Source organism: Symphalangus syndactylus, chromosome 4 (assembly GCF_028878055.3).
Source record: "Symphalangus syndactylus isolate Jambi chromosome 4, NHGRI_mSymSyn1-v2.1_pri, whole genome shotgun sequence".
Classification (NCBI taxonomy): domain Eukaryota; kingdom Metazoa; phylum Chordata; class Mammalia; order Primates; family Hylobatidae; genus Symphalangus; species Symphalangus syndactylus.
Genome location: NC_072426.2, coordinates 166,537,910 through 166,563,159, shown reverse-complemented (window position 1 = coordinate 166,563,159; position 25,250 = coordinate 166,537,910).

Here is a 25,250-nt window from a genome sequence, read left to right as displayed (position 1 = left end):
TTCCACTACTACGCTCTTAGCGCTCCAAATGTCCAGTTGCATTTTCTACAGAAAGAGTGTTCAGTTCTGCTCAATCAAAAGTATGGTTTAACTCTGTTAGCTGAATGCACAGATCAGAAAGAAGTTTCACCGAATGATTCTGTGTAGTTTATATTTGAAGACATTCCTCTTTCCACTATTACCCTCTTAGCGCTCCGAATCTCCACTTGCATTTTCTACAAAAAGAGTGTTTCATAACTGCTCAATCAAAAATATGTTTTATCTCTGTTAACTGAATTTACAGATCAGAAATAAGTGTCACAGAATGCATCTGTGTAGTTTTTATTTGAAGATATTCTTTTTCCCAATGTAGGCCTCTTAGCGCTTAGCATGTCCAATTGCAGTTTCTACAGAAAGAGTGTTTCAGAACGGCTCAATCAAAAGTAAGGTTCAACTCTGTTTGTTGAATGCACAGAACAGAAAGAATTTTCACAGAATGCTACTGTGTAGTTTATATTTGAATATATTCCTTTTTCCACTATTACCCTCTTAGCGCTCCGAATGTCCACTTGCATTTTCTACAGAAAGAGTGTTCAGAACTGCGCAATCAAAAGTATGGTTTAACTCTGTTAGCTTAATTAACATATCAGAAATAAGTTTCACACAATGCTTCTGTGTAGTTTTTATTTGAAGATATTATTTTTCCCAATAGAGGCCTCTTAGCGCTCAGAATGTCCAATTGCAGTTTCTACAGAAAGAGTGTTTCAGAAAGGCTCAATCAAAAGTAAGGTTCAACTCTGCTAGTTGAATGCACAGAACAGAAAGAAGTTTCATACAATGCTTCTGTGTAGTTTATATTTGAACATATTCTTTTTTCCACTATTACCCACTTAGCGCTACGAATGTCCAGTTGCATTTTCTACAGACAGAGTGTTTCAAAACTGCTCAATCAAAAGTATGGTTTAACTCTGTTAGCTGAATGCTCAGATCAGAAAGAAGTTTCACAGAATGATTCTGTGTAGTTTATATTTGGAGACATTCCTTTTTCCACTATTACCCTCTTAGCGCTCCGAATCTCCACTTGCATTTTCTACAGAAAGAGTGTTTCAGAACGGCTCAATCAAAACTAAGGTTCAACTCTTTTAGTTGAACAAACAGAACAGAAAGAAGTTTCACACAATTCTTCTGTGTAGTTTTTATTTGTAGACATTCTTTTTCCCAATATAGGCCTCTTTGCGCTCAGAATGTCCAATTGCAGTTTCTACAGAAAGAGTGTTTCAGAACGGCTCAATCAAAAGTAGGGTTCAACTCTGTTAGTTGAATGCACAGAATAGAAAGAAGTTTCATACAATGCTTCTGTGTAGTTTATATTTGAACATATTCTTTTTTCCACTATTACCCACTTAGCGCTACGAATGTCCAGTTGCATTTTCTACAGACAGAGTGTTTCAAAACTGCTCAATCAAAAGTATGGTTTAACTCTGTTAGCTGAATGCTCAGATCAGAAAGAAGTTTCACAGAATGCTTCTGTGTAGTTTATATTTGAATATATTCCTTTTTCCACTACTACTCTCTTAGCGCTCCAAATGTCCAGTTGCATTTTCTACAGAAAGAGTGTTCAGATCTGCTCAATCAAAAGTATGGTTTAACTCTGTTAGCTGAATGCACAGATCAACAAGAAGTTTCACAGAATGATTCTGTGTAGTTTATATTTGGAGACAATCCTTTTTCCACTATTACCCTCTTAGCGCTCCGAATCTCCACTTGCATTTTCTACAGAAAGAGTGTTTCAGAACGACTCAATCAAAACTAAGGTTCAACTCTTTTAGTTGAACAAACAGAACAGAAAGAAGTTTCACACAATTCTTCTGTGTAGTTTTTATTTGTAGACATTCTTTTTCCCAATATAGGCCTCTTAGCGCTCAGAATGTCCAATTGCAGTTTCTACATAAAGAGTGTTTCAGAACGGCTCAATCAAAAGTAAGGTTGAACTCTGTTAGTTGAATGCACAGAACAGAAAGAAGTTTCATACAATGCTTCTGTGTAGTTTATATTTGAACATATTCTTTTTTCCACTATTACCCACTTAGCGCTACGAATGTCCAGTTGCATTTTCTACAGACTGAGTGTTTCAAAACTGCTCAATCAAAAGTATGGTTTAACTCTGTTAGCTGAATGCTCAGATCAGAAAGAAGTTTCACAGAATGCTTCTGTGTAGTTTACATTTGAATATATTTCTTTTTCCACTACTACGCTCTTAGCGCTCCAAATGTCCAGTTGCATTTTCTACAGAAAGAGTGTTCAGTTCTGCTCAATCAAAAGTATGGTTTAACTCTGTTAGCTGAATGCACAGATCAGAAAGAAGTTTCACCGAATGATTCTGTGTAGTTTATATTTGAAGACATTCCTCTTTCCACTATTACCCTCTTAGCGCTCCGAATCTCCACTTGCATTTTCTACAAAAAGAGTGTTTCATAACTGCTCAATCAAAAATATGTTTTATCTCTGTTAACTGAATTTACAGATCAGAAATAAGTGTCACAGAATGCATCTGTGTAGTTTTTATTTGAAGATATTCTTTTTCCCAATGTAGGCCTCTTAGCGCTTAGCATGTCCAATTGCAGTTTCTACAGAAAGAGTGTTTCAGAACGGCTCAATCAAAAGTAAGGTTCAACTCTGTTTGTTGAATGCACAGAACAGAAAGAATTTTCACAGAATGCTACTGTGTAGTTTATATTTGAATATATTCCTTTTTCCACTATTACCCTCTTAGCGCTCCGAATGTCCACTTGCATTTTCTACAGAAAGAGTGTTCAGAACTGCGCAATCAAAAGTATGGTTTAACTCTGTTAGCTTAATTAACATATCAGAAATAAGTTTCACACAATGCTTCTGTGTAGTTTTTATTTGAAGATATTATTTTTCCCAATAGAGGCCTCTTAGCGCTCAGAATGTCCAATTGCAGTTTCTACAGAAAGAGTGTTTCAGAAAGGCTCAATCAAAAGTAAGGTTCAACTCTGCTAGTTGAATGCACAGAACAGAAAGAAGTTTCATACAATGCTTCTGTGTAGTTTATATTTGAACATATTCTTTTTTCCACTATTACCCACTTAGCGCTACGAATGTCCAGTTGCATTTTCTACAGACAGAGTGTTTCAAAACTGCTCAATCAAAAGTATGGTTTAACTCTGTTAGCTGAATGCTCAGATCAGAAAGAAGTTTCACAGAATGATTCTGTGTAGTTTATATTTGGAGACATTCCTTTTTCCACTATTACCCTCTTAGCGCTCCGAATCTCCACTTGCATTTTCTACAGAAAGAGTGTTTCAGAACGGCTCAATCAAAACTAAGGTTCAACTCTTTTAGTTGAACAAACAGAACAGAAAGAAGTTTCACACAATTCTTCTGTGTAGTTTTTATTTGTAGACATTCTTTTTCCCAATATAGGCCTCTTTGCGCTCAGAATGTCCAATTGCAGTTTCTACAGAAAGAGTGTTTCAGAACGGCTCAATCAAAAGTAGGGTTCAACTCTGTTAGTTGAATGCACAGAATAGAAAGAAGTTTCATACAATGCTTCTGTGTAGTTTATATTTGAACATATTCTTTTTTCCACTATTACCCACTTAGCGCTACGAATGTCCAGTTGCATTTTCTACAGACAGAGTGTTTCAAAACTGCTCAATCAAAAGTATGGTTTAACTCTGTTAGCTGAATGCTCAGATCAGAAAGAAGTTTCACAGAATGCTTCTGTGTAGTTTATATTTGAATATATTCCTTTTTCCACTACTACTCTCTTAGCGCTCCAAATGTCCAGTTGCATTTTCTACAGAAAGAGTGTTCAGATCTGCTCAATCAAAAGTATGGTTTAACTCTGTTAGCTGAATGCACAGATCAACAAGAAGTTTCACAGAATGATTCTGTGTAGTTTATATTTGGAGACAATCCTTTTTCCACTATTACCCTCTTAGCGCTCCGAATCTCCACTTGCATTTTCTACAGAAAGAGTGTTTCAGAACGACTCAATCAAAACTAAGGTTCAACTCTTTTAGTTGAACAAACAGAACAGAAAGAAGTTTCACACAATTCTTCTGTGTAGTTTTTATTTGTAGACATTCTTTTTCCCAATATAGGCCTCTTAGCGCTCAGAATGTCCAATTGCAGTTTCTACATAAAGAGTGTTTCAGAACGGCTCAATCAAAAGTAAGGTTGAACTCTGTTAGTTGAATGCACAGAACAGAAAGAAGTTTCATACAATGCTTCTGTGTAGTTTATATTTGAACATATTCTTTTTTCCACTATTACCCACTTAGCGCTACGAATGTCCAGTTGCATTTTCTACAGACTGAGTGTTTCAAAACTGCTCAATCAAAAGTATGGTTTAACTCTGTTAGCTGAATGCTCAGATCAGAAAGAAGTTTCACAGAATGCTTCTGTGTAGTTTACATTTGAATATATTTCTTTTTCCACTACTACGCTCTTAGCGCTCCAAATGTCCAGTTGCATTTTCTACAGAAAGAGTGTTCAGTTCTGCTCAATCAAAAGTATGGTTTAACTCTGTTAGCTGAATGCACAGATCAGAAAGAAGTTTCACCGAATGATTCTGTGTAGTTTATATTTGAAGACATTCCTCTTTCCACTATTACCCTCTTAGCGCTCCGAATCTCCACTTGCATTTTCTACAAAAAGAGTGTTTCATAACTGCTCAATCAAAAATATGTTTTATCTCTGTTAACTGAATTTACAGATCAGAAATAAGTGTCACAGAATGCATCTGTGTAGTTTTTATTTGAAGATATTCTTTTTCCCAATGTAGGCCTCTTAGCGCTTAGCATGTCCAATTGCAGTTTCTACAGAAAGAGTGTTTCAGAACGGCTCAATCAAAAGTAAGGTTCAACTCTGTTTGTTGAATGCACAGAACAGAAAGAATTTTCACAGAATGCTACTGTGTAGTTTATATTTGAATATATTCCTTTTTCCACTATTACCCTCTTAGCGCTCCGAATGTCCACTTGCATTTTCTACAGAAAGAGTGTTCAGAACTGCGCAATCAAAAGTATGGTTTAACTCTGTTAGCTTAATTAACATATCAGAAATAAGTTTCACACAATGCTTCTGTGTAGTTTTTATTTGAAGATATTATTTTTCCCAATAGAGGCCTCTTAGCGCTCAGAATGTCCAATTGCAGTTTCTACAGAAAGAGTGTTTCAGAAAGGCTCAATCAAAAGTAAGGTTCAACTCTGCTAGTTGAATGCACAGAACAGAAAGAAGTTTCATACAATGCTTCTGTGTAGTTTATATTTGAACATATTCTTTTTTCCACTATTACCCACTTAGCGCTACGAATGTCCAGTTGCATTTTCTACAGACAGAGTGTTTCAAAACTGCTCAATCAAAAGTATGGTTTAACTCTGTTAGCTGAATGCTCAGATCAGAAAGAAGTTTCACAGAATGATTCTGTGTAGTTTATATTTGGAGACATTCCTTTTTCCACTATTACCCTCTTAGCGCTCCGAATCTCCACTTGCATTTTCTACAGAAAGAGTGTTTCAGAACGGCTCAATCAAAACTAAGGTTCAACTCTTTTAGTTGAACAAACAGAACAGAAAGAAGTTTCACACAATTCTTCTGTGTAGTTTTTATTTGTAGACATTCTTTTTCCCAATATAGGCCTCTTTGCGCTCAGAATGTCCAATTGCAGTTTCTACAGAAAGAGTGTTTCAGAACGGCTCAATCAAAGTAGGGTTCAACTCTGTTAGTTGAATGCACAGAATAGAAAGAAGTTTCATACAATGCTTCTGTGTAGTTTATATTTGAACATATTCTTTTTTCCACTATTACCCACTTAGCGCTACGAATGTCCAGTTGCATTTTCTACAGACAGAGGGTTTCAAAACTGCTCAATCAAAAGTATGGTTTAACTCTGTTAGCTGAATGCTCAGATCAGAAAGAAGTTTCACAGAATGCTTCTGTGTAGTTTATATTTGAATATATTCCTTTTTCCACTACTACTCTCTTAGCGCTCCAAATGTCCAGTTGCATTTTCTACAGAAAGAGTGTTCAGATCTGCTCAATCAAAAGTATGGTTTAACTCTGTTAGCTGAATGCACAGATCAACAAGAAGTTTCACAGAATGATTCTGTGTAGTTTATATTTGGAGACAATCCTTTTTCCACTATTACCCTCTTAGCGCTCCGAATCTCCACTTGCATTTTCTACAGAAAGAGTGTTTCAGAACGACTCAATCAAAACTAAGGTTCAACTCTTTTAGTTGAACAAACAGAACAGAAAGAAGTTTCACACAATTCTTCTGTGTAGTTTTTATTTGTAGACATTCTTTTTCCCAATATAGGCCTCTTAGCGCTCAGAATGTCCAATTGCAGTTTCTACATAAAGAGTGTTTCAGAACGGCTCAATCAAAAGTAAGGTTGAACTCTGTTAGTTGAATGCACAGAACAGAAAGAAGTTTCATACAATGCTTCTGTGTAGTTTATATTTGAACATATTCTTTTTTCCACTATTACCCACTTAGCGCTACGAATGTCCAGTTGCATTTTCTACAGACTGAGTGTTTCAAAACTGCTCAATCAAAAGTATGGTTTAACTCTGTTAGCTGAATGCTCAGATCAGAAAGAAGTTTCACAGAATGCTTCTGTGTAGTTTACATTTGAATATATTTCTTTTTCCACTACTACGCTCTTAGCGCTCCAAATGTCCAGTTGCATTTTCTACAGAAAGAGTGTTCAGTTCTGCTCAATCAAAAGTATGGTTTAACTCTGTTAGCTGAATGCACAGATCAGAAAGAAGTTTCACCGAATGATTCTGTGTAGTTTATATTTGAAGACATTCCTCTTTCCACTATTACCCTCTTAGCGCTCCGAATCTCCACTTGCATTTTCTACAAAAAGAGTGTTTCATAACTGCTCAATCAAAAATATGTTTTATCTCTGTTAACTGAATTTACAGATCAGAAATAAGTGTCACAGAATGCATCTGTGTAGTTTTTATTTGAAGATATTCTTTTTCCCAATGTAGGCCTCTTAGCGCTTAGCATGTCCAATTGCAGTTTCTACAGAAAGAGTGTTTCAGAACGGCTCAATCAAAAGTAAGGTTCAACTCTGTTTGTTGAATGCACAGAACAGAAAGAATTTTCACAGAATGCTACTGTGTAGTTTATATTTGAATATATTCCTTTTTCCACTATTACCCTCTTAGCGCTCCGAATGTCCACTTGCATTTTCTACAGAAAGAGTGTTCAGAACTGCGCAATCAAAAGTATGGTTTAACTCTGTTAGCTTAATTAACATATCAGAAATAAGTTTCACACAATGCTTCTGTGTAGTTTTTATTTGAAGATATTATTTTTCCCAATAGAGGCCTCTTAGCGCTCAGAATGTCCAATTGCAGTTTCTACAGAAAGAGTGTTTCAGAAAGGCTCAATCAAAAGTAAGGTTCAACTCTGCTAGTTGAATGCACAGAACAGAAAGAAGTTTCATACAATGCTTCTGTGTAGTTTATATTTGAACATATTCTTTTTTCCACTATTACCAACTTAGCGCTACGAATGTCCAGTTGCATTTTCTACAGACAGAGTGTTTCAAAACTGCTCAATCAAAAGTATGGTTTAACTCTGTTAGCTGAATGCTCAGATCAGAAAGAAGTTTCACAGAATGATTCTGTGTAGTTTATATTTGGAGACATTCCTTTTTCCACTATTACCCTCTTAGCGCTCCGAATCTCCACTTGCATTTTCTACAGAAAGAGTGTTTCAGAACGGCTCAATCAAAACTAAGGTTCAACTCTTTTAGTTGAACAAACAGAACAGAAAGAAGTTTCACACAATTCTTCTGTGTAGTTTTTATTTGTAGACATTCTTTTTCCCAATATAGGCCTCTTTGCGCTCAGAATGTCCAATTGCAGTTTCTACAGAAAGAGTGTTTCAGAACGGCTCAATCAAAAGTAGGGTTCAACTCTGTTAGTTGAATGCACAGAATAGAAAGAAGTTTCATACAATGCTTCTGTGTAGTTTATATTTGAACATATTCTTTTTTCCACTATTACCCACTTAGCGCTACGAATGTCCAGTTGCATTTTCTACAGACAGAGGGTTTCAAAACTGCTCAATCAAAAGTATGGTTTAACTCTGTTAGCTGAATGCTCAGATCAGAAAGAAGTTTCACAGAATGCTTCTGTGTAGTTTATATTTGAATATATTCCTTTTTCCACTACTACTCTCTTAGCGCTCCAAATGTCCAGTTGCATTTTCTACAGAAAGAGTGTTCAGATCTGCTCAATCAAAAGTATGGTTTAACTCTGTTAGCTGAATGCACAGATCAACAAGAAGTTTCACAGAATGATTCTGTGTAGTTTATATTTGGAGACAATCCTTTTTCCACTATTACCCTCTTAGCGCTCCGAATCTCCACTTGCATTTTCTACAGAAAGAGTGTTTCAGAACGGCTCAATCAAAACTAAGGTTCAACTCTTTTAGTTGAACAAACAGAACAGAAAGAAGTTTCACACAATTCTTCTGTGTAGTTTTTATTTGTAGACATTCTTTTTCCCAATATAGGCCTCTTTGCGCTCAGAATGTCCAATTGCAGTTTCTACAGAAAGAGTGTTTCAGAACGGCTCAATCAAAAGTAGGGTTCAACTCTGTTAGTTGAATGCACAGAATAGAAAGAAGTTTCATACAATGCTTCTGTGTAGTTTATATTTGAACATATTCTTTTTTCCACTATTACCCACTTAGCGCTACGAATGTCCAGTTGCATTTTCTACAGACAGAGGGTTTCAAAACTGCTCAATCAAAAGTATGGTTTAACTCTGTTAGCTGAATGCTCAGATCAGAAAGAAGTTTCACAGAATGCTTCTGTGTAGTTTATATTTGAATATATTCCTTTTTCCACTACTACTCTCTTAGCGCTCCAAATGTCCAGTTGCATTTTCTACAGAAAGAGTGTTCAGATCTGCTCAATCAAAAGTATGGTTTAACTCTGTTAGCTGAATGCACAGATCAACAAGAAGTTTCACAGAATGATTCTGTGTAGTTTATATTTGGAGACAATCCTTTTTCCACTATTACCCTCTTAGCGCTCCGAATCTCCACTTGCATTTTCTACAGAAAGAGTGTTTCAGAACGACTCAATCAAAACTAAGGTTCAACTCTTTTAGTTGAACAAACAGAACAGAAAGAAGTTTCACACAATTCTTCTGTGTAGTTTTTATTTGTAGACATTCTTTTTCCCAATATAGGCCTCTTAGCGCTCAGAATGTCCAATTGCAGTTTCTACATAAAGAGTGTTTCAGAACGGCTCAATCAAAAGTAAGGTTGAACTCTGTTAGTTGAATGCACAGAACAGAAAGAAGTTTCATACAATGCTTCTGTGTAGTTTATATTTGAACATATTCTTTTTTCCACTATTACCCACTTAGCGCTACGAATGTCCAGTTGCATTTTCTACAGACTGAGTGTTTCAAAACTGCTCAATCAAAAGTATGGTTTAACTCTGTTAGCTGAATGCTCAGATCAGAAAGAAGTTTCACAGAATGCTTCTGTGTAGTTTACATTTGAATATATTTCTTTTTCCACTACTACGCTCTTAGCGCTCCAAATGTCCAGTTGCATTTTCTACAGAAAGAGTGTTCAGTTCTGCTCAATCAAAAGTATGGTTTAACTCTGTTAGCTGAATGCACAGATCAGAAAGAAGTTTCACCGAATGATTCTGTGTAGTTTATATTTGAAGACATTCCTCTTTCCACTATTACCCTCTTAGCGCTCCGAATCTCCACTTGCATTTTCTACAAAAAGAGTGTTTCATAACTGCTCAATCAAAAATATGTTTTATCTCTGTTAACTGAATTTACAGATCAGAAATAAGTGTCACAGAATGCATCTGTGTAGTTTTTATTTGAAGATATTCTTTTTCCCAATGTAGGCCTCTTAGCGCTTAGCATGTCCAATTGCAGTTTCTACAGAAAGAGTGTTTCAGAACGGCTCAATCAAAAGTAAGGTTCAACTCTGTTTGTTGAATGCACAGAACAGAAAGAATTTTCACAGAATGCTACTGTGTAGTTTATATTTGAATATATTCCTTTTTCCACTATTACCCTCTTAGCGCTCCGAATGTCCACTTGCATTTTCTACAGAAAGAGTGTTCAGAACTGCGCAATCAAAAGTATGGTTTAACTCTGTTAGCTTAATTAACATATCAGAAATAAGTTTCACACAATGCTTCTGTGTAGTTTTTATTTGAAGATATTATTTTTCCCAATAGAGGCCTCTTAGCGCTCAGAATGTCCAATTGCAGTTTCTACAGAAAGAGTGTTTCAGAAAGGCTCAATCAAAAGTAAGGTTCAACTCTGCTAGTTGAATGCACAGAACAGAAAGAAGTTTCATACAATGCTTCTGTGTAGTTTATATTTGAACATATTCTTTTTTCCACTATTACCCACTTAGCGCTACGAATGTCCAGTTGCATTTTCTACAGACAGAGTGTTTCAAAACTGCTCAATCAAAAGTATGGTTTAACTCTGTTAGCTGAATGCTCAGATCAGAAAGAAGTTTCACAGAATGATTCTGTGTAGTTTATATTTGGAGACATTCCTTTTTCCACTATTACCCTCTTAGCGCTCCGAATCTCCACTTGCATTTTCTACAGAAAGAGTGTTTCAGAACGGCTCAATCAAAACTAAGGTTCAACTCTTTTAGTTGAACAAACAGAACAGAAAGAAGTTTCACACAATTCTTCTGTGTAGTTTTTATTTGTAGACATTCTTTTTCCCAATATAGGCCTCTTTGCGCTCAGAATGTCCAATTGCAGTTTCTACAGAAAGAGTGTTTCAGAACGGCTCAATCAAAAGTAGGGTTCAACTCTGTTAGTTGAATGCACAGAATAGAAAGAAGTTTCATACAATGCTTCTGTGTAGTTTATATTTGAACATATTCTTTTTTCCACTATTACCCACTTAGCGCTACGAATGTCCAGTTGCATTTTCTACAGACAGAGGGTTTCAAAACTGCTCAATCAAAAGTATGGTTTAACTCTGTTAGCTGAATGCTCAGATCAGAAAGAAGTTTCACAGAATGCTTCTGTGTAGTTTATATTTGAATATATTCCTTTTTCCACTACTACTCTCTTAGCGCTCCAAATGTCCAGTTGCATTTTCTACAGAAAGAGTGTTCAGATCTGCTCAATCAAAAGTATGGTTTAACTCTGTTAGCTGAATGCACAGATCAACAAGAAGTTTCACAGAATGATTCTGTGTAGTTTATATTTGGAGACAATCCTTTTTCCACTATTACCCTCTTAGCGCTCCGAATCTCCACTTGCATTTTCTACAGAAAGAGTGTTTCAGAACGACTCAATCAAAACTAAGGTTCAACTCTTTTAGTTGAACAAACAGAACAGAAAGAAGTTTCACACAATTCTTCTGTGTAGTTTTTATTTGTAGACATTCTTTTTCCCAATATAGGCCTCTTAGCGCTCAGAATGTCCAATTGCAGTTTCTACATAAAGAGTGTTTCAGAACGGCTCAATCAAAAGTAAGGTTGAACTCTGTTAGTTGAATGCACAGAACAGAAAGAAGTTTCATACAATGCTTCTGTGTAGTTTATATTTGAACATATTCTTTTTTCCACTATTACCCACTTAGCGCTACGAATGTCCAGTTGCATTTTCTACAGACTGAGTGTTTCAAAACTGCTCAATCAAAAGTATGGTTTAACTCTGTTAGCTGAATGCTCAGATCAGAAAGAAGTTTCACAGAATGCTTCTGTGTAGTTTACATTTGAATATATTTCTTTTTCCACTACTACGCTCTTAGCGCTCCAAATGTCCAGTTGCATTTTCTACAGAAAGAGTGTTCAGTTCTGCTCAATCAAAAGTATGGTTTAACTCTGTTAGCTGAATGCACAGATCAGAAAGAAGTTTCACCGAATGATTCTGTGTAGTTTATATTTGAAGACATTCCTCTTTCCACTATTACCCTCTTAGCGCTCCGAATCTCCACTTGCATTTTCTACAAAAAGAGTGTTTCATAACTGCTCAATCAAAAATATGTTTTATCTCTGTTAACTGAATTTACAGATCAGAAATAAGTGTCACAGAATGCATCTGTGTAGTTTTTATTTGAAGATATTCTTTTTCCCAATGTAGGCCTCTTAGCGCTTAGCATGTCCAATTGCAGTTTCTACAGAAAGAGTGTTTCAGAACGGCTCAATCAAAAGTAAGGTTCAACTCTGTTTGTTGAATGCACAGAACAGAAAGAATTTTCACAGAATGCTACTGTGTAGTTTATATTTGAATATATTCCTTTTTCCACTATTACCCTCTTAGCGCTCCGAATGTCCACTTGCATTTTCTACAGAAAGAGTGTTCAGAACTGCGCAATCAAAAGTATGGTTTAACTCTGTTAGCTTAATTAACATATCAGAAATAAGTTTCACACAATGCTTCTGTGTAGTTTTTATTTGAAGATATTATTTTTCCCAATAGAGGCCTCTTAGCGCTCAGAATGTCCAATTGCAGTTTCTACAGAAAGAGTGTTTCAGAAAGGCTCAATCAAAAGTAAGGTTCAACTCTGCTAGTTGAATGCACAGAACAGAAAGAAGTTTCATACAATGCTTCTGTGTAGTTTATATTTGAACATATTCTTTTTTCCACTATTACCCACTTAGCGCTACGAATGTCCAGTTGCATTTTCTACAGACAGAGTGTTTCAAAACTGCTCAATCAAAAGTATGGTTTAACTCTGTTAGCTGAATGCTCAGATCAGAAAGAAGTTTCACAGAATGATTCTGTGTAGTTTATATTTGGAGACATTCCTTTTTCCACTATTACCCTCTTAGCGCTCCGAATCTCCACTTGCATTTTCTACAGAAAGAGTGTTTCAGAACGGCTCAATCAAAACTAAGGTTCAACTCTTTTAGTTGAACAAACAGAACAGAAAGAAGTTTCACACAATTCTTCTGTGTAGTTTTTATTTGTAGACATTCTTTTTCCCAATATAGGCCTCTTTGCGCTCAGAATGTCCAATTGCAGTTTCTACAGAAAGAGTGTTTCAGAACGGCTCAATCAAAAGTAGGGTTCAACTCTGTTAGTTGAATGCACAGAATAGAAAGAAGTTTCATACAATGCTTCTGTGTAGTTTATATTTGAACATATTCTTTTTTCCACTATTACCCACTTAGCGCTACGAATGTCCAGTTGCATTTTCTACAGACAGAGGGTTTCAAAACTGCTCAATCAAAAGTATGGTTTAACTCTGTTAGCTGAATGCTCAGATCAGAAAGAAGTTTCACAGAATGCTTCTGTGTAGTTTATATTTGAATATATCCCTTTTTCCACTACTACTCTCTTAGCGCTCCAAATGTCCAGTTGCATTTTCTACAGAAAGAGTGTTCAGATCTGCTCAATCAAAAGTATGGTTTAACTCTGTTAGCTGAATGCACAGATCAACAAGAAGTTTCACAGAATGATTCTGTGTAGTTTATATTTGGAGACAATCCTTTTTCCACTATTACCCTCTTAGCGCTCCGAATCTCCACTTGCATTTTCTACAGAAAGAGTGTTTCAGAACGACTCAATCAAAACTAAGGTTCAACTCTTTTAGTTGAACAAACAGAACAGAAAGAAGTTTCACACAATTCTTCTGTGTAGTTTTTATTTGTAGACATTCTTTTTCCCAATATAGGCCTCTTAGCGCTCAGAATGTCCAATTGCAGTTTCTACATAAAGAGTGTTTCAGAACGGCTCAATCAAAAGTAAGGTTGAACTCTGTTAGTTGAATGCACAGAACAGAAAGAAGTTTCATACAATGCTTCTGTGTAGTTTATATTTGAACATATTCTTTTTTCCACTATTACCCACTTAGCGCTACGAATGTCCAGTTGCATTTTCTACAGACTGAGTGTTTCAAAACTGCTCAATCAAAAGTATGGTTTAACTCTGTTAGCTGAATGCTCAGATCAGAAAGAAGTTTCACAGAATGCTTCTGTGTAGTTTACATTTGAATATATTTCTTTTTCCACTACTACGCTCTTAGCGCTCCAAATGTCCAGTTGCATTTTCTACAGAAAGAGTGTTCAGTTCTGCTCAATCAAAAGTATGGTTTAACTCTGTTAGCTGAATGCACAGATCAGAAAGAAGTTTCACCGAATGATTCTGTGTAGTTTATATTTGAAGACACTCCTCTTTCCACTATTACCCTCTTAGCGCTCCGAATCTCCACTTGCATTTTCTACAAAAAGAGTGTTTCATAACTGCTCAATCAAAAATATGTTTTATCTCTGTTAACTGAATTTACAGATCAGAAATAAGTGTCACAGAATGCATCTGTGTAGTTTTTATTTGAAGATATTCTTTTTCCCAATGTAGGCCTCTTAGCGCTTAGCATGTCCAATTGCAGTTTCTACAGAAAGAGTGTTTCAGAACGGCTCAATCAAAAGTAAGGTTCAACTCTGTTTGTTGAATGCACAGAACAGAAAGAATTTTCACAGAATGCTACTGTGTAGTTTATATTTGAATATATTCCTTTTTCCACTATTACCCTCTTAGCGCTCCGAATGTCCACTTGCATTTTCTACAGAAAGAGTGTTCAGAACTGCGCAATCAAAAGTATGGTTTAACTCTGTTAGCTTAATTAACATATCAGAAATAAGTTTCACACAATGCTTCTGTGTAGTTTTTATTTGAAGATATTATTTTTCCCAATAGAGGCCTCTTAGCGCTCAGAATGTCCAATTGCAGTTTCTACAGAAAGAGTGTTTCAGAAAGGCTCAATCAAAAGTAAGGTTCAACTCTGCTAGTTGAATGCACAGAACAGAAAGAAGTTTCATACAATGCTTCTGTGTAGTTTATATTTGAACATATTCTTTTTTCCACTATTACCCACTTAGCGCTACGAATGTCCAGTTGCATTTTCTACAGACAGAGTGTTTCAAAACTGCTCAATCAAAAGTATGGTTTAACTCTGTTAGCTGAATGCTCAGATCAGAAAGAAGTTTCACAGAATGATTCTGTGTAGTTTATATTTGGAGACATTCCTTTTTCCACTATTACCCTCTTAGCGCTCCGAATCTCCACTTGCATTTTCTACAGAAAGAGTGTTTCAGAACGGCTCAATCAAAACTAAGGTTCAACTCTTTTAGTTGAACAAACAGAACAGAAAGAAGTTTCACACAATTCTTCTGTGTAGTTTTTATTTGTAGACATTCTTTTTCCCAATATAGGCCTCTTTGCGCTCAGAATGTCCAATTGCAGTTTCTACAGAAAGAGTGTTTCAGAACGGCTCAATCAAAAGTAGGGTTCAACTCTGTTAGTTGAATGCACAGAATAGAAAGAAGTTTCATACAATGCTTCTGTGTAGTTTATATTTGAACATATTCTTTTTTCCACTATTACCCACTTAGAGCTACGAATGTCCAGTTGCATTTTCTACAGACAGAGTGTTTCAAAACTGCTCAATCAAAAGTATGGTTTAACTCTGTTAGCTGAATGCTCAGATCAGAAAGAAGTTTCACAGAATGCTTCTGTGTAGTTTATATTTGAATATATTCCTTTTTCCACTACTACTCTCTTAGCGCTCCAAATGTCCAGTTGCATTTTCTACAGAAAGAGTGTTCAGATCTGCTCAATCAAAAGTATGGTTTAACTCTGTTAGCTGAATGCACAGATCAACAAGAAGTTTCACAGAATGATTCTGTGTAGTTTATATTTGGAGACAATCCTTTTTCCACTATTACCCTCTTAGCGCTCCGAATCTCCACTTGCATTTTCTACAGAAAGAGTGTTTCAGAACGACTCAATCAAAACTAAGGTTCAACTCTTTTAGTTGAACAAACAGAACAGAAAGAAGTTTCACACAATTCTTCTGTGTAGTTTTTATTTGTAGACATTCTTTTTCCCAATATAGGCCTCTTAGCGCTCAGAATGTCCAATTGCAGTTTCTACATAAAGAGTGTTTCAGAACGGCTCAATCAAAAGTAAGGTTGAACTCTGTTAGTTGAATGCACAGAACAGAAAGAAGTTTCATACAATGCTTCTGTGCAGTTTATATTTGAACATATTCTTTTTTCCACTATTACCCACTTAGCGCTACGAATGTCCAGTTGCATTTTCTACAGACTGAGTGTTTCAAAACTGCTCAATCAAAAGTATGGTTTAACTCTGTTAGCTGAATGCTCAGATCAGAAAGAAGTTTCACAGAATGCTTCTGTGTAGTTTACATTTGAATATATTTCTTTTTCCACTACTACGCTCTTAGCGCTCCAAATGTCCAGTTGCATTTTCTACAGAAAGAGTGTTCAGTTCTGCTCAATCAAAAGTATGGTTTAACTCTGTTAGCTGAATGCACAGATCAGAAAGAAGTTTCACCGAATGATTCTGTGTAGTTTATATTTGAAGACATTCCTCTTTCCACTATTACCCTCTTAGCGCTCCGAATCTCCACTTGCATTTTCTACAAAAAGAGTGTTTCATAACTGCTCAATCAAAAATATGTTTTATCTCTGTTAACTGAATTTACAGATCAGAAATAAGTGTCACAGAATGCATCTGTGTAGTTTTTATTTGAAGATATTCTTTTTCCCAATGTAGGCCTCTTAGCGTTTAGCATGTCCAATTGCAGTTTCTACAGAAAGAGTGTTTCAGAACGGCTCAATCAAAAGTAAGGTTCAACTCTGTTTGTTGAATGCACAGAACAGAAAGAATTTTCACAGAATGCTACTGTGTAGTTTATATTTGAATATATTCCTTTTTCCACTATTACCCTCTTAGCGCTCCGAATGTCCACTTGCATTTTCTACAGAAAGAGGTTTCAGCACTGCTCAATCAAAAGTATGGTTTAACTCTGTTAGCTTAATGAACATATCAGAAATAAGTTTCACACAATGCTTCTGTGTAGTTTTTATTTGAAGATATTATTTTTCCCTATAGAGTCCTCTTAGCACTCAGAATGTCCAATTGCAGTTTCTACAGAAAGAGTGTTTCAGAAAGGCTCAATCAAAAGTAAGGTTCAACTCTGTTAGTTGAATGCACAGAAGAGAAAGAAGTTTCATACAATGCTTCTGTGTAGTTTATATTTGAACATATTCTTTTTTCCACTATTACCCACTTACCGCTACGAATGTCCAGTTGCATTTTCTACAGACAGAGTGTTTCAAAACTGCTCAATCAAAAGTACGGTTTAACTCTGTTAGCTGAATGCTCAGATCAGAAAGAAGTTTCACAGAATGCTTCTGTGTAGTTTATATTTGAATATATTCCTTTTTCCACTACTACTCTCATAGCGCTCCAAATGTCCAGTTGCATTTTCTACAGAAAGAGTGTTCAGATCTGCTCAATCAAAAGTATGGTTTAACTCTGTTAGCTGAATGCACAGATCAGAAAGAAGTTTCACAGAATGATTCTATGTAGTTTATATTTGGAGACATTCTTTTTCCACTATTACCCTCTTAGCGCTCCGAATCTCCACGTGCATTTTCTACAGAAAGAGTGTTTCAGAACGGCTCAATCAAAACTAAGGTTCAACTCTTTTAGTTGAACAAACAGAACAGAAAGAAGTTTCACACAATTCTTCTGTGTAGTTTTTATTTGTAGACATTCTTTTTCCCAATATAGGCCTCTTAGCGCTCAGAATGTCCAATTGCAGTTCCTACAGAAAGAGTGTTTCAGAACGGCTCAATCAAAAGTAAGGTTCAACTCTGTTAGTTGAATGCACAGAACAGAAAGAAGATTCATACAATGCTTCTGTGTAGTTTATATTTGAACATATTCTTTTTTCCACTATTACCCACTTAGCGCTACGAATGTCCAGTTGCATTTTCTACAGACAGAGTGTTTCAAAACTGCTCAATCAAAAGTATGGTTTAACTCTGTTAGCTGAATGCTCAGATCAGAAAGAAGTTTCACAGAATGATTCTGTGTAGTTTATATTTGTAGACATTCCTTTTTGCACTATTACCCTCTTAGCGCTCCGAATCTCCACTTGCATTTTCTACAGAAAGAGTGTTTCAGAACGGCTCAATCAAAACTAAGTTTCAACTCTTTTAGTTGAACAAACAGAACAAAAAGAAGTTTCACACAATTCTTCTGTGTAGTTTTTATTTGTAGACATTCATTTTCCCAATATAGGCCTCTTTGCGCTCAGAATGTCCAATTGCAGTTTCTACAGAAAGAGTGTTTCAGAACGGCTCAATCAAAAGTAAGGTTCAACTCTGTTAGTTGAATGCACAGAACAGAAAGAAGTTTCATACAATGCTTCTGTGTAGTTTATATTTGAACATATTCTTTTTTCCACTATTACCCACTTAGCGCTACGAATGTCCAGTTGCATTTTCTACAGACAGAGTGTTTCAAAACTGCTCAATCAAAAGTATAGTTTAACTCTGTTAGCTGAATGCTCAGATCAGAAAGAAGTTTCACAGAATGCTTCTGTGTAGTTTATATTTGAATGTATTCCTTTTTCCACTACTACGCTCTTAGCGCTCCAAATGTCCAGTTGCATTTTCTACAGAAAGAGTGTTCAGATCTGCTCAATCAAAAGTATGGTTTAACTCTGTTAGCTGAATGCACAGATCAGAAAGAAGTTTCACCGAATGATTCTGTGTAGTTTATATTTGAAGACATTCCTTTTTCCACTATTACCCTCTTAGCGCTCCGAATCTCCACTTGCATTTTCTACAAAAAGAGTGTTTCATAACTGCTCAATCAAAAATATGTTTTATCTCTGTTAACTGAATTTACAGATCAGAAATAAGTTTCACAGAATGCATCTGTGTAGTTTTTATTTGAAGATATTCTTTTTCCCAATGTAGGCCTCTTAGCGCTTAGCATGTCCAATTGCAGTTTCTACAGAAAGAGTGTTTCAGAACGGCTCAATCAAAAGTAAGGTTCAACTCTGTTAGTTGAATGCACAGAACAGAAAGGATTTTCACAGAATGCTACTGTGTAGTTTATATTTGAATATATTCCTTTTTCCACTATTACCCTCTTAGCGCTCCGAATGTCCACTTGCATTTTCTACAGAAAGAGTGTTCAGAACTGCGCAATCAAAAGTATGGTTTAACTCTGTTAGCTTAATGAACATATCAGAAATAAGTTTCACACCATGCTTCTGTGTAGTTTTTATTTGAAGATATTATTTTTCCCAATAGAGGCCTCTTAGCGCTCAGAATGTCCAATTGCAGTTTCTACAGAAAGAGTGTTTCAGAAAGGCTCAATCAAAAGTAAGGTTCAACTCTGTTAGTTGAATGCACAGAACAGAAAGAAGTTTCATACAATGCTTCTGTGTAGTTTCTATTTGAACATATTCTTTTTTCCACAATTACCCACTTAGCGCTACGAATGTCCAGTTGCATTTTCTACAGACAGAGTGTTTCAAAACTGCTCAATCAAAAGTATGGTTTAACTCTGTTAGCTGAATGCTCAGATCAGAAAGAAGTTTCACAGAATGCTTCTGTGTAGTTTATATTTGAATATATTCCTTTTTCCACTACTACTCTCTTAGCGCTCCAAATGTCCAGTTGCATTCTCTACAGAAAGAGTGTACAGATCTGCTCAATCAAAATTATGGTTTAACACTGTTAGCTGAATGCACGGATCAGAAAGAAGTTTCACAGAATGATTCTGTGTAGTTTATATTTGGAGACATTCCTTTTTCCACTATTACCCTCTTAGCGCTCCGAATCTCCACTTGCATTTTCTACAGAAAGAGTGTTTCAGAACGGCTCAATCAAAACTAAGGTTCAACTTTTTAGTTGAACAAACAGAACAGAAAGAATTTTCACACAATTCTTCTGTGTAGTTTTTATTTGTAGACATTCTTTTTCCCAATATAAGCCTCTTTGCGCTCAGAATGTCCAATTGCAGTTTCTACAGAAAGAGTGTTTCAGAACGGCTCAATCAAAAGTAAGGTTCAACTCTGTTAGTTGAATGCACAGAACAGAAAGAAGTTTCATACAATGCTTCGGTGTAGTTTATATTTGAAAATATTCTTTTTTCCACTATTACCCACTTAGCGCTACGAATGTCCAGTTGCATTTTCTACAGACAGAGTGTTTCAAAACTGCTCAATCAAAAGTATGGTTTAACTCTGTTAGCTGAACGCTCAGATCAGAAAGAAGTTTCACAGAATGCTTCTGTGTAGTTTATATTTGAATATATTCCTTTTTCCACTACTACTCTCTTAGCGCTCCAAATGTCCAGTTGCATTTGCTACAGAAAGAGTGTTCAGATCTGCTCAATCAAAAGTATGGTTTAACTCTGTTAGCTGAATGCACAGATCAGAAAGAAGTTTCACAGAATGATTCTGTGTAGTTTATATTTGGAGACATTCCTTTTTCCACTATTACCCTCTTAGCGCTCCGAATCTCCCCTTGCATTTTCTAAAGAAAGAGTGTTTCAGAACGGCTCAATCAAAACTAAGGTTCAACTCTTTTAGTTGAACAAACAGAACAGAAAGAAGTTTCACACAATCCTTCTGTGCAGTTTTTATTTGTAGACATTCTTTTTCCCAATATAGGCCTCTTAGCGCTCAGAATGTCCAATTGCAATTTCTACAGAAAGAGTGTTTCAGAACGGCTCAATCAAAAGTAAGGTTCAACTCTGTTAGTTGAATGCACAGAATAGAAAGAAGTTTCATACAATGCTTCTGTGTAGTTTATATTTGAACATATTCTTTTTTCCACTATTACCCACTTAGCGCTACGAATGTCCAGTTGCATTTTCTACAGACAGAGTGTTTCAAAACTGCTCAATCAAAAGTATGGTTTAACTCTGTTAGCTGAATGCTCAGATCAGAAAGAAGTTTCACAGAATGCTTCTGTGTAGTTTATATTTGAATATATTCCTTTTTCCACTACTACTCTCTTAGCGCTCCAAATGTCCAGTTGCATTTTCTACAGAAAGAGTGTTCAGATCTGCTCAATCAAAAGTATGGTTTAAGTCTGTTAGCTGAATGCACAGATCAGAAAGAAGTTTCACAGAATGATTCTGTGTAGTTTATATTTGGAGACATTCCTTTTTCCACTATTACCCTCTTAGCGCTCCGAATCTCCACTTGCATTTTCTACAGAAAGAGTGTTTCAGAACGGCTCAATCAAAACTAAGTTTCAACTCTTTTAGTTGAACAAACAGAACAGAAAGAAGTTTCACACAATTCTTCTGTGTAGTTTTTATTTGTAGACATTCTTTTTCCCAATATAGGCCTCTTAGCGCTCAGAATGTCCAATTGCAGTTTCTACAGAAAGAGTGTTTCAGAACGGCTCAATCAAAAGTAAGGTTCAACTCTGTTAGTTGAATGCACAGAACAGAAAGAAGTTTCATACAATGCTTCTGTGTAGTTTATATTTGAACATATTCTTTTTTCCACTATTACCCACTTAGCGCTACGAATGTCCAGTTGCATTTTCTACAGACAGAGTGTTTCAAAACTGCTCAATCAAAAGTATGGTTTAACTCTGTTAGCTGTATGCTCAGATCAGAAAGAAGTTTCACAGAATGCTTCTGTGTAGTTTATATTTGAATATATTCCTTTTTCCACTACTACGCTCTTAGCGCTCCAAATGTCCAGTTGCATTTTCAACAGAAAGAGTGTTCAGATCTGCTCAATCAAAAGTATGGTTTAACTCTGTTAGCTGAATGCACAGATCAGAATGAAGTTTCACCGAATGATTCTGTGTAGTTTATATTTGAAGACATTCCTTTTTCCACTATTACCCTCTTAGCGCTCCGAATCTCCACTTGCATTTTCTACAAAAAGAGTGTTTCATAACTGCTCAATCAAAAATATGTTTTATCTCTGTTAACTGAATTTACAGATCAGAAATAAGTTTCACAGAATGCATCTGTGTAGTTTTTATTTGAAGATATTCTTTTTCCCAATGAAGGCCTCTTAGCGCTTAGCATGTCCAATTGCAGTTTCTACAGAAAGAGTGTTTCAGAACGGCTCAATCAAAAGTAAGGTTCAACTCTGTTAGTTGAATGCACAGAACAGAAAGAATTTTCACAGAATGCTACTGTGTAGTTTATGTTTGAATATATTCCTTTTTCCACTATTACCCTCTTAGCGCTCCGAATGTCCACTTGCATTTTCTACAGAAAGTGTGTTCAGAACTGCGCAATCAAAAGTATGGTTTAACTCTGTTAGTTTAATGAACATATCAGAAATAAGTTTCACACAATGCTTCTGTGTAGTTTTTATTTGAAGATATTATTTTTCCCAATATAGGCCTCTTAGCGCTCAGAATGTCCAATTGCAGTTTCTACAGAAAGAGTGTTTCAGAAAGGCTCAATCAAAAGTAAGGTTCAACTCTGTTAGTTGAATGCAGAGAACAGAAAGAAGTTTCATACAATGCTTCTGTGTAATTTATATTTGAACATATTCTTTTTTCCACTATTACCCACTTAGCGCTACGAATGTCCAGTTGCATTTTCTACAGACAGAGTGTTTCAAAACTGCTCAATCAAAAGTATGGTTTAACTCTGTTAGCTGAATGCTCAGATCAGAAAGAAGTTTCACAGAATGCTTCTGTGTAGTTTACATTTGAATATATTCCTTTTTCCACTACTACGCTCTTAGCGCTCCAAATGTCCAGTTGCATTTTCTACAGAAAGAGTGTTCAGATCTGCTCAATCAAAAGTATGGTTTAACTCTGTTAGCTGAATGCACAGATCAGAAAGAAGTTTCACCTAATGATTCTGTGTAGTTTATATTTGAAGACATTCCTTTTTCCACTATTACCCTCTTAGCGCTCCGAATCTCCACTTGCATTTTCTACAAAAAGAGTGTTTCATAACTGCTCAATCAAAAATATATTTTATCTCTGTTAACTGAATTTACAGATCAGAAATAAGTTTCACAGAATGCATCTGTGTAGTTTTTATTTGAAGATATTCTTTTTCCCAATGTAGGCCTCTTAGCGCTTAGCATGTCCAATTGCAGTTTCTACAGAAAGAGTGTTTCAGAACGGCTCAATCAAAAGTAAGGTTCAACTCTGTTAGTTGAATGCACAGAACAGAAAGAATTTTCACAGAATGCTACTGTGTAGTTTATATTTGAATATATTCCTTTTTCCACTATTACCCTCTTAGCGCTCCGAATGTCCACTTGCATTTTCTACAGAAAGAGGGTTCAGCACTGCGCAATCAAAAGTATGGTTTAACTCTGTTAGCTTAATGAACATATCAGAAATAAGTTTCACACAATGCTTCTGTGTAGTTTTTATTTGAAGATATTATTTTTCCCTATAGAGGCCTCTTAGCGCTCAGAATGTCCAATTGCAGTTTCTACAGAAAGAGTGTTTCAGAAAGGCTCAATCAAAGTAAGGTTCAACTCTGTTAGTTGAATGCACAGAACAGAAAGAAGTTTCATACAATGCTTCTGTGTAGTTTATATTTGAACATATTCTTTTTTCCACTATTACCCACGTACCGCTACGAATGTCCAGTTGCATTTTCTACAGACAGAGTGTTTCAAAACTGCTCAATCAAAAGTACGGTTTAACTCTGTTAGCTGAATGCTCAGATCAGAAAGAAGTTTCACAGAATGCTTCTGTGTAGTTTATATTTGAATATATTCCTTTTTCCACTACAACTCTCTTAGCGCTCCAAATGTCCAGTTGCATTTTCTACAGAAAGAGTGTTCAGATCTGCTCAATCAAAAGTATGGTTTAACTCTGTTAGCTGAATGCACAGATCAGAAAGAAGTTTCACAGAATGATTCTATGTAGTTTATATTTGGAGACATTCCTTTTTCCACTATTACCCTCTTAGCGTTCCGAATCTCCACGTGCATTTTCTACAGAAAGAGTGTTTCAGAACGGCTCAATCAAAACTAAGGTTCAACTCTTTTAGTTGAACAAACAGAACAGAAAGAAGTTTCACACAATTCTTCTGTGTAGTTTTTATTTGTAGACATTCTTTTTCCCAATATAGGCCTCTTAGCGCTCAGAATGTCCAATTGCAGTTCCTACAGAAAGAGTGTTTCAGAACGGCTCAATCAAAAGTAAGGTTCAACTCTGTTAGTTGAATGCACAGAACAGAAAGAAGATTCATACAATGCTTCTGTGTAGTTTATATTTGAACATATTCTTTTTTCCACTATTACCCATTTAGCGCTACGAATGTCCAGTTGCATTTTCTACAGACAGAGTGTTTCAAAACTGCTCAATCAAATGTATGGTTTAAATCTGTTAGCTGAATGCTCAGATCAGAAAGAAGTTTCACAGAATGCTTCTGTGTAGTTTATATTTGAATATATTCCTTTTTCCACTACTACGCTCTTAGCGCTCCAAATGTCCAGTTGCATTTTCTACAGAAAGAGTGTTCAGATCTGCTCAATCAAAAGTATGGTTTAACTCTGTTAGCTGAATGCACAGATAAGAAAGAAGTTTCACCGAATGATTCTGTGTAGTTTATATTTGAAGACATTCCTTTTTCCACTATTACCCTCTTAGCGCTCCGAATCTCCACTTGCATTTTCTACAAAAAGAGTGTTTCATAACTGCTCAATCAAAAATATGTTTTATCTCTGTTAACTGAATTTACATATCAGAAATAAGTTTCACAGAATGCATCTGTGTAGTTTTTATTTGAAGATATTCTTTTTCCCAATGTAGGCCTCTTAGCGCTTAGCATGTCCAATTGCAGTTTCTACAGAAAGAGTGTTTCAGAACGGCTCAATCAAAAGTAAGGTTCAACTCTGTTAGTTGAATGCACAGAACAGAAAGAATTTTAACAGAATGCTACTGTGTAGTTTATATTTGAATATATTCCTTTTTCCACTATTACCCTCTTAGCGCTACGAATGTCCACTTGCATTTTCTACAGAAAGAGGGTTCAGCACTGCGCAATCAAAAGTATGGTTTAACTCTGTTAGCTTAATGAACATATCAGAAATAAGTTTCACACAATGCTTCTGTGTAGTTTTTATTTGAAGATATTATTTTTCCCTATAGAGGCCTCTTAGCGCTCAGAATGTCCAATTGCAGTTTCTACAGAAAGAGTGTTTCAGAAAGGCTCAATCAAAAGTAAGGTTCAACTCTGTTAGTTGAATGCACAGAACAGAAAGAAGTTTCATACAATGCTTCTGTGTAGTTTATATTTGAACATATTCTTTTTTCCACTATTACCCACTTAGCGCTACGAATGTCCAGTTGCATTTTCTACAGACAGAGTGTTTCAAAACTGCTCAATCAAAAGTACGGTTTAACTCTGTTAGCTGAATGCTCAGATCAGAAAGAAGTTTCACAGAATGCTTCTGTGTAGTTTATA